Here is a 10,796-nt window from a genome sequence, read left to right on the forward strand (position 1 = left end):
TGGGCGTGGGGCGGGGCTGGTTGGAAAGCAGGGCCAGGGTGCTCCCCAGCGCCAGAGACCCCGAGATACAGGAATCATGGATCTGCAGTCCCATGGTGATGTCGGGCAGGAAGGCTGGGTCTCCTTTCGCCTCGGACACAGCAAAGAGAAGGCCCAGGACATTCAGGAAAAAGCGGATACTGAACCTTTGAGAGAGTAAAGTGCGGGGGGCAGTTAGCATTGGTCAGGGGTGTTCTGCTGAGCCACACAAAACAGCCACGGAGACTGTTTGGAAGGAGCGAGGGCAAGATGGGAAGTGGGATTGAATTTCCACGCTTGCTGGAAGGAGGAAGCCTTGGGGGTTTGGGGATCTTAAGCAAGACAGACATACACAAGTAGACAGACAGGCAGAAATGCAGACAGGCACTCAGGTGCGGGAAAGACAGGGAGACAGACGTGCAGGGACTGGCGGCCGTGTACACGGGCACACGGATGGACGAACACCTGCAGAGACAAATGGCCACAGACACAGCAGAGAGCCCTGAGTAAGCGCGTGAACAGCTACCCTGCCTCTGACGGAGACTTAGGCAGGGAGAAGACAGACAGACGTGGGGTGGGGTGACATTGTTCTGGCTGCACACTTCCTGGGCATCTTTCTGGGGCGACCCCACAGATTGCAGGTTGAAATGTGGCGAGAAACCGGGGTGGCCTTGGGAACAGTTCAGACGTCTGTGGAAGCCAGGCTGGCGGAGCCCCCTGCGGACAGGCATGGGCCTGGGGCTGCCTTCCCTCTGGCCCCACAAATGGCCCCTCCGTGCCTCTTCCCAGGGCTCTGTTGCCGTGACTCTGAAGCCATTCCCAGGCCGCCTGCTGTGGAGCTCTTCTCTCCCTCAGACCCAAGGAATACTAGCGTGGTGCAGAGAGAGAAGGGGACTTGCCTTGGGTGGTTCGGTGACTCAGGGAGGGCTGGGAGTAGAACCCAGTCTGACACCCAGGTGCTTAGAGCCAAGGGCTGTCCCTGCCAGGGGCCTGGGAGGGTGGATGGCAGATCTAGGGCTCCCCAGCTGCCTCCAGTGATCAGAAGGCACCCCTGTCCCCCTCTCTCCCTCCCCAGGTGGCCATCCTGTCTAGGGATAAGGCCTGGACCCACCGTTGGCACAGCGGCTGCTCTGGAGGCTTCTGGAACCTTACTCATGTCTGAGTAAGGGCTTCACGGCCCCGATGAGCACGTCTCCTTTGGTGGAGAAGACATCCGAGGTCCCTGGACATTGGCAGGTAGCCAGGGGCCTGGACAGTGTTGCCCCCGGGCCCTGCCAAGAGCAAGGCCACCAGGACGACTGGACAGGCCATGTTGGCTGTCCTTTCCTGTGGGCGTGTGGCTGGGGGGCCCCTGGTGTCAGACCCCCTGGGCCTGGTCTCCTCAGGGAAACTGTAGGCACGTCAGCTGAGTCTTCAGGGGACCCTGGAAAGGTGAGTGAGTGTGGCTGAGCTCCTGGCCTTTGTCCTACATGCCTGTTCTTCCAGAGTTGGGCAGCGTTCTGTGACCCCTTGCCTCACTTGTCCTCACAGCTACTAACCCTCCTTACTTGCTGGCTGAGGTCCTGCAGAGACAGCCCTGCCGCCCGGGAGCAGGCAGCGTGCCCTGCCCACCTGCACCTCCTCCCTTCTGGGGACCCTTTTAAGGGGACTTGTGTTCATGAAGTCGTCGACCTCCCTGCCCAGGGGCCCCTGGGCCTGCTCACACCCTGTAATCTTCAAGCCAGAATCACCGCCGTGATGCACAGGGGAGGCCGAGGGCTCCAGGGAGCCAGGCTGCAAAACACACCATTGAAGCAGCCTGTCATCCGCGGCCACAGGCCTGAGGGTCCCTGGGCTGGGTACAGTCGACATCATGCTCACGGAGGGACACAGCCAGGGAGGGCCGGCCTTAGGGTTCAGCTTCCATGTGTTTGTGGCCTGAATACTACCCCAGCTCTGCTGTCAACGCTCTGAGAGCTCTCCGGCAATTCACTTCCTGTCTCTGGGACCTCAGTTTTCTCCTTCGTGACAGGGAAACATTGGCGTCAGCAGGTGGTCCTCAGGCTCTGTTTCAACAGCAAAGTCTGTAACACACCAGGAAGAAGCTCAGTGCATGATGTTGGGGGGCGGGGACAGGTGGAGATGCCCTCTGGGCTGCAGGGTCAGTGGCCCCCAGTTTTGCCTGCTGGGCCCCTGCACCTCCCCCTGCTTTCTTGGCGCCCGGAGGCCACCTGCAAGGACCACAGTTTGAGGCCTCGGGAAGAATTGTCTCTGAGGCTCCTTACAGGTCTGAGTCTACTTTCCAAGTGGGCATCATGGGGCAAGCATGGGGACAGTCACAACGCTCGGCCTGGGAGGCACTGGGGCTGAGGAGAGGCCAGGGGAGTCCAGCCTCAGGCTCAAAGGGGGGCTTTGGGACCATGCCCTCTGCACCGGGGACTAGCAACACCGAATGACAGGAACCATTCATAAACTGACAACTGGCTCCGCGAGCCCAGCTGGCAGGCATTCGACGTCCACGGGCCTCGCTTTCTTCCCCTTAAGGTGGGAGCCATGGTGTGCCTTCCTGGCTCACTCGGCCGCTGAGAAGCTCAAATGTGATCCTTAGGCGTCTGAAAGAGGCCTGGAAATTGTCAGTGCTTTGAGAAGGAAGGCACGGCTCTGCCAGGATGGGAAAGAGCGACGGCAGCGTGGACGACGTGTCACTGGCAGGTCCCAGGGGTGCTGGTGGGGGTCCGGCTGGGGCGAGCCGGTTGGCCTGAAGGGGGCGCCAGGGAGTAGGAAGCCTTCTGGGCTTGAGATCAGGGTCCGAGAATATAAACCAGGCAGGCCCCCTGCTTCTTAAAGTTTTATTGAAACACACCTGCCATCTTTCGTGTCAGTATTGCCTAGGGCTGCTTCCTCACTAGGACGCAGCTTTTGAGCAGCTGCCACAGAGACCGGTCAGCCCACGATATCTAGAATATTTACTATCTGGTCTTTAAGGAAAAGTTTGTTGGATGCTGCTTTCAAGCTAGCTTTTATTTTATTTTATTTTATCAAAAAATTTTTTTAAATCTTTATTTATTCGAGAGAGAGAGAGAGAGAGAGCGAGCACGCATGCACGTGCATGAGTGGGGGAGGGCCAGAGCGAGAGAAGGGACACAGAATCTGAAGGAGGCTCCAGGCTCTGAGCTGTCAACACGGAGACCAACAAGGGGCTCGAACTCACAAGCCATGGGATCATGACCTGAGCTGAGGTCGAGGCTTAACCGACTGAGCCACCCAGTCGCCCCTACTTTATTTTATTTGTAAAAAAATGTTTTTAATTTTTAGAGAGAGAGAGAGCACACGAACAGGGAAAGGCAGGGTGGGGGGAGGGGACAGAGGATCTGAAGCAGGCTCTGCACTGACAGCAAAGCCCCCAATGTGGGGCTTGAACTCATGAACCGTGAGATCTTGACCTGAGCTGAAGTCAGATGCTTAACCAACTGAGCCACCCAGGAGCCCCACACTAGCTTTTCCTTTATAAGAAATATAAGAAATCAGTGACATTTGTGAGTTTCCTATTGGTGAGTAACAAATTACCGCAAAACTAGCATCTTAAAATGACACACATTTAGCATGTCGTAATTTCCAAGAGGCAGGAGGCAGACAGTGTGTTATCTGCCTCCTCTGGGCGGGGGCGTCTCCCGTGACTGGAATCAAGGCAGTGGGTGGGGCATCCATTTCATGAGGATGGCATCTTGAGGGGCAAAGTCCTCTTCCAGGCCCCATCTGGTTGTGGGTGGGATTCATTGTGTGCAAGTTTTGGCCGCAGGCCCATTTTTCCTTGTTAGCTATTGGCCAGGGCTGGTCTTGAGCCAACTCTCAGGTCTCCACTGTGTGGCCTTGCCTCTCAAAACATGCCAGCTTCCTTCATCAAGGTCAGCAAGAGAACATCTCTGTTGCTTTACATGGGGCCCAACTAGGGGCCTGAACTCATGACCCTGAGATCAAGACCTGAGCTGAGATCAAGAGTCAGACTCTTACTTGACTGAGCCACCCAGGCGCCCGAAAAATACAGCTTCTATTTGATGGGAAAACCATTGTAACTTGTTTGGATGTGTAATAGATTATATGTATTATGACTGATTCCAAATATATTTCTTGTTCCAGAAGTTCCATAATTCAGTAAGAGTATTGCTTTTATTGTGATGCTGTGCTACACTAAAATTTGTATTTTCATTATATCCCCAAACAGAACTGTTTCTGCCAGTTTGATATTTTCTGCTGAATTTACAACAGTGTTCACAACAATGTTAGATATTTCATCTCTGACGGAATGAACTTTCAACAGCTTTATTCTGATAGGTTGGATGGGAAAATTTATTAGAAATAACAGATATCTCCCGTCTGACGCATTTAATGCCACCGATATGAAACTGTCATCATTTTACTGTGGGTAAAATTGTTCTTTTCTTTTGACGCCAATATGTTACCAAGTGTTGCTTTGATTTTTTGGGTGTACGTGTGTGCACACACACAAAAAATGGGAATGAGATAAATGAGCGAAGTGACCTTTGATGGGAACGGAAAGTCTTGCTTCCGAGAGTGCAGTGTAAACACACCCATGATTTTCAGTCATTTCCGTCTGGCACAGTCTCTGAAAACACGTGTTGATTGATGGGTCTTCAGCAGATTTGTGTCTTCCACTTTTCAAGTCCTTGGAGGCATCACCATGACTCCCACAGCAGGGGATAAATGCTGACAAACATCTCGTGCAAAATACATGCTCATCATCAACTTTCTTGAGCAACACACGCTTCTGTTTTTGTTTTGTTTTTTTGTTTTGTTTTGTTTTGTTTTTTCCTTTATTGCTATGGCAAGTGCTTATTGCAAAATATAAAAGTGATACCAAACAATAAAATACATTGCTGTGGCCTTCTACCCTGCAAACATGGACCAAACCACAGAAATGAAAGCTTTCAGATTTGTGTATGCTCCACTGCATGGTCTCTTAGTCCCCGTTTTCTGCACGCTGTGCATTTATGCTTAAGTGCCTACCCATGGAAAACCTGTTGGCTTCACGCGCTCTGGCATGGGCCACATACAGCTGACTGGCACACCATCGGGTGCCAGGGGGGTGCAGTGTTCAAGGTCTCCCTCACCACCACCCTAAACCAGAGAAATGACCCAACCTAGATCCTTGTGCCTGAGTGATTTTTTTTTTTTTCCTAAAGCACTGGGCACCTTGTGTGATGTCGGTGGACAAGAGACTTCAGTCTAGAAAGAATCAGGGAAAGACAGATGAGAAATGGCTGATTTTTCTTTCAGATTTAAACACGCGTCAAGGCGACAACTCCGTTCACTGTATGCGTGTTCCACACACTACTAGGTCCTAGCATGGCAGATGCAAGAAGTATAGGATGGAAGTCTACTGAACTATTATCTAAAAATGTGCGAATTCTGAGACAAATGCTACATTGACTAGGATGCCAGGACAGCAGATGCAATAAAGGCTCCCCTGGGAGAAATTTGAAGTTGTGAAAGTGCTTTTCCTTCCTTCCTTCCTTTCTTCCTTCCTTCCTTCTTCCCTCCCTCCCTCCCTCCCTCCCTCCTTCCTTTCTTCCTGCCTTCTTTCCTTCCTTCATTCCGTCCTTCTTCCCTCCCTCCCTCCCTCCCTCCCTCCTTCTTTTCTTCCTTCCTTCCTTCCTTCCTTCCTTCCTTCCTTCCTTCCCTTTCTGGGGCTCTCTCTCCTGTTTTGTAAAGTTTATTTATTTTGAGAGAGCGCATGCGCTCACATGAGCAGGGGAGAGGCAGAGAGAGGGAAAGAGAGAGGGAATCCCAAGCAGGCTCCATGCTGGCAGGCCAGAGCCTGATGTGGGACTTGAATTCACAAGCCGTGAGATCATGACCTGAGCCAAAACCAAGAGTCGGATGCATAGCCGACTGAGCCTGTAGGTGCCCCTTAATTTATTATAATCTAGTTTAAGTTAATTTTATACTGTTTCACTTTCAATGTAAAAAGCTTATAATAGTGTAATTCCATTTATTCCCTACCTTTGATCTTTGTGTTATTGCTGTCATCTATTTTGTTTTCCTCTGTGTTATGAACTGTAACATACATTGTGATTTTAAGCAGTCAATAGCTTCTTGAAATTTTTGAAAAAGTGGTCCTTTATGTTCACATATATTCACCCTTTATGGTGTTCTTTTTTCCTTCCTATGAACTCAGCCATTCATTTGGCACTATTTGTTTCACATTTTTATCTTAATATTCCGATTTGTTATTTCTTTATGTTCATATTTATATTTTACATCATGTTTATGCAGCTCGGGCCTGCTGCTAATGCTTCTTATCAGCTTTATTAATTTATCTGAAAATGTCTATTTCGTTGAATAGTTGTTTGCTGTTGAATGCTATTTTCACTAGGTATAGAATTCTGAGTTATTATTTATTTTATTGTATTTTTTTTAGCCTTTGAAAGATGTCATCCATTCAAACATTTCTCTTGTCACTTTTCTCTGTGCCTTTTTGTGTTACTCCAATTACATGTATGCTGGACCATTTGCTATTTTCCAAGATGTCTCATTCGGCTTTTGTGTTTTAAATATTCTTTCCTCTCTCTGCTTCAGTTTGGACCATTTCTGTTGACTTGTATTGGTGTTTATTGATTCTCTATTTTGCTGTATCCAATCTGCTCCATTTCGGATACTGTGTTATTTAGTTCTAGAATTTGTATTCTGTTAGACTTTTTTTTTGTTCCTCTGCCTTAATTCCCCATATGTTCATGCTTAAATCTGTTTCTTCTAAATTCTTTAACATATTTACGGCAGTTATTATAAAGGCCTTTAATTCCAACATCTGGATCATTATGCATCTGTGTGAATTTTTCTTTCAGCTTCGAGCCACAGTCACTGCCTCTTTCATATCTAGTACCTTTTTTTATTGTGTGTTGGGCTTTGCTGATGGCCTGTTGTAGATATTCTGTAAGGCAAATGACAAAAAGTACCATAATTATGTGCTGCTCTTTTCTGCTGGTTCCAAAAAGGTCTTGCTATGAGGGCCCTTACTAATGAATTTAGCTCAACTTACAGCTAAGTTCTTGAATCTTTCATTTAGAAACTTAACGTATTTGCTGTTATAACTTTATAGAGCCTTTTAAATGATTTCATGTGTAAGAATTCTCTTGGTTTCAACTTGCAGTTGACCTATCTTGGCATATTTGTATCTAACCTTAAGAAAACTCTGATAATAGATCTGGAGAGAATGAGGGTTGTAGCACTGGGGCAGGAAGAGAATCAGCTTTGCCTTGCAGGGTAGCAGGTAGCAGTAAGGCTGTGACAAGGTCTTCATGCAAGGCAGGAAGCTCCCTTAAACAGAGAAGGAGATGATGCCTGAGCCAGCAAGGGAGGCTCAGTGGGGGTGAGGCTGGAGGGACTCAGAGTCACCCAGAGTTTCCCTTGCACTGCCATTCCAGTGGGCTGCTAGGTTTTTCCAGTATCTCTCTTTCTCATTCTTTTTCAATAAGCGCCACAGCTTTAAGCCTAGGTGGATACGAAACTCGGTTCTGGACAAGGGGCAGTAATTTAACTGGCAGAATAATTTGGCATCCCACAGCTTAAATATTAGGCTACTTTTCCCATTAGCAGCCCTAATGCTGAAAGTGTAAAATATTTTTAAAAGAATAATAATTTATAGTCCCTAATTTTTGTTCTGTGTTTTGATCAAGACTTTAGGAAATGTCATGCCAGTCAATTTCCTTAAACTATCCAGTGCCTTTAGAAGCAACCACCCACCACAGAGTCTTGAATTACTCATGCCTTACCTATCACACATTATGTGACAGAGACCTCATAGTTCTCAAAGCTTTGCCTTTACTAGACATTACATTACAGGATCAAAATCTGCTATTGTTTCACTGTTCTGAGCTATGGGAGAAGGGAGTATTAGTCTGCACCCTGTATCATAATACTGGATAGATTCTCTCTGTTTCAGTCTGACTCAGGCAAGATAGCCAATTCTGTGATGATTAGTTTTATGTGTTGTCTTGACTGGGCCATGGGGTACCCAGATGATTTAGTTAAATGCTATTCTGGGTGTGTCTGTGAGAGTGTTTTTGGATGAGATAACATTTGAATTGGCAGATGAATAAGGCAGATTTTCCTCCTCAATATGGGTAGGTCTCATCTAATTTGTTGAAGACCTGAATAGAACAAAAGGCTCAACAAAGAAGAATTCCCTTTCCCTGCCTGACCATCACTGAGTTGAGGCATAGGTTTCTTCCTGTCTTTGAACTTGGACTCAGACTGGAATTTATACCATCAGCTTTTCTGGGTCTCCAGCTTGCTGACTGCAGATGGTGAGACTTTTCAGCCTCCATAATTACCTGACCCAATTCCATATATATATATATATATATACACATATATCTATATCTATATCTATCTATATCTATATCTATCTATGGTATAGTTTTTTGGCCATAGACTCAATGTAGCTAGGAATATGACTTGATTCCTCCAATTTTTCCAATGGTTTCTTGCCTATAACAATCTTGCTGCTGATTTCTGTATCAATAAGATTTCTTAGTGGTAAGCAACAGACATAGACTGATTTAATTAGAAAAGGAATTTATTTAAATGATAATGGGTAGCTCAGAGAATTAGCAGGAAGGCTGGAGAAGTAAAGTCATTTCAAACCAAGAAGAGATGCCTATGCACTGTAAGACCACAAAGGTGTTGCCCCAACCACAGCACCGACACAGGATGTTGGATACTTACTCTGGCACACTGGTCTCTGAGGCCCGCCTAAACCAGATGGGGGTTCTTTTTGGGTTAGAACTGTTAGAATTTGCTGATGGGTTGGATGTGAGAGAATGAGAGGAATAAGAAAATGAGGATGATGATTATAATTATTTTGTCTGGACAACTGGGTTCTCCAGGTGGTACCAGAGAAGATTTGGGAGGAGTAAGTGTTGGGGGTGGGGGATCAAGACTCCTATTTTGGGTATGTTGTGCTTGAAAAATGTATGGGTCAAGTGGGATTAGGGCTCTCTTTCCCTCTCTCATCTTTCCTCTTTCTCTGTCCTCTACCTCTCTAGTTCATGTGGCTGGAGTCATGGCCTTCTACCAAACACAAGTTACATATCTTTTTGTTATATATATATATATATATATATATATATATATATATATAATATATATTATATATATTATATATATTATATATATTATAATATTATATATATTATATGTATATATAATATATATATATTGGCATCAGTTAGTAGTGTTAATATTTTATATTTTTATATATAAAAGGAGTATTTTAGACTCCTTCTCATTTCACTAATAATATTCCCAAAGTACTCTGATGAATTGAGCTTGGGTGAAAAGCCCATGGGGATCCTAATGGCACTTGGCCAGGTGGCAAGTGAAAGAGTGGACCAGTTTCCCTAAATATGGGAGAGGTGGTTTGTAGAAAATGATCTGAACAATCAAGAAATAATCTGATTACTTATGATTTTGTGGAATGCTGATAATCGCAGCCACAGGGGAGGCAGAGTCAATATTGCTTCGCATAGATTCCATTTGTACTTTTACCTTTAACGGCTCCCTTCTAGCGAGGCGGGACTGTGTGACTCCTTCTAACCAGTGGGCTGTGGGAGAAAAGGTCCATTATGATTCTGTAGTAGTCTTTTATCCCCTGCATAGTTTGCATTTTTGACAGTATAACTATAAAATGAAGGGGCCTCTTTAAGCCAGAATCTCTGAGTGACTACGTACAGCAGAACGCCCCAATTTGCATGGGGAAAGTATTATGAACAGTTTCAGATTTGATTGTTGCCACAGCAAACTCAGCCTCTTCTGACTAAACCAAACCTCCACATTGATTTTCATCCCCTTCTTTAAACATCCTTTCAACAATTCTTTCAAACAGGAAGTATTGATCTTTTTTTTTTTTTTTTTTTTTTTTTTTTTTGATTAGAGGAAACTGATGTTCCAAGAGGGTAAGACATTACCTGACAAGGTAATTCCATTTAAGACCGTTTGCTGTAGGTCTACTGTTGCTGACTTTGCAGCCTCTGGAAGTGAGTTTTTTGAGAGCAGAGACTGTCATGAGTCAGGTGCTGTGTTTAGGAGGAGGAGAAACAAAAGAATTGGAGATCCAGAATGTAGACATTTGCCACTTGAAAGGCAGAAAGTAGAGTCCTGGAGATACTGGGCACCATTCAGGAAGACATAAGTGGGGGAGTAGTCAAAGGGAGCACCCTTCCTTTTACTCTTGTAATCTGTACCAATGGGAAATTCCATTGGGTTCACGGTACTTTTCATTAATTTCCTCATAATGAGTTGGTCGGTTATCCACACCATAAAAGAAGAGCAAAATTCCTGACTCTCCTCCTGTTAGTATGATTCCCAGCTATAATCTTGCACAGAGAGTAAACGTCAGTATCAGGGAGCACAGAGATGGCAGGATAAAGAGGGGGCAACTGGGGAACCTCAGTGTGCTTGAGTTGAAGATGGCAGCTTGGATGTGGTAGTCAGTTCACTTATGACTGTGTCAGCTTTTTGCTCGGTGATATCAGAGAGTATCCCTAGAACCCTGATAATTTGAGAGTGGGCTAAAGAGGGAGAAGGCAAAAAAAGAGAGGTAGAGAGAGTCATCTAAGTAAATTTCACCAACCTTGTGGTTTTCCCAAACTAAATTAAAAAAAAAAAAGGTGGTAGTTCTTGCCTACTTCCTGAGTGCTACTGAAAGCTGCCATTCTTGAGGGCAGGCACTGCATGGTGTTGATACTTATCAGAGCATGAAGATTTGGGGAGAAAATGGG

The sequence above is a fragment of the Panthera leo genome, chromosome D1 (genome assembly GCF_018350215.1).
Source record: "Panthera leo isolate Ple1 chromosome D1, P.leo_Ple1_pat1.1, whole genome shotgun sequence".
Classification (NCBI taxonomy): domain Eukaryota; kingdom Metazoa; phylum Chordata; class Mammalia; order Carnivora; family Felidae; genus Panthera; species Panthera leo.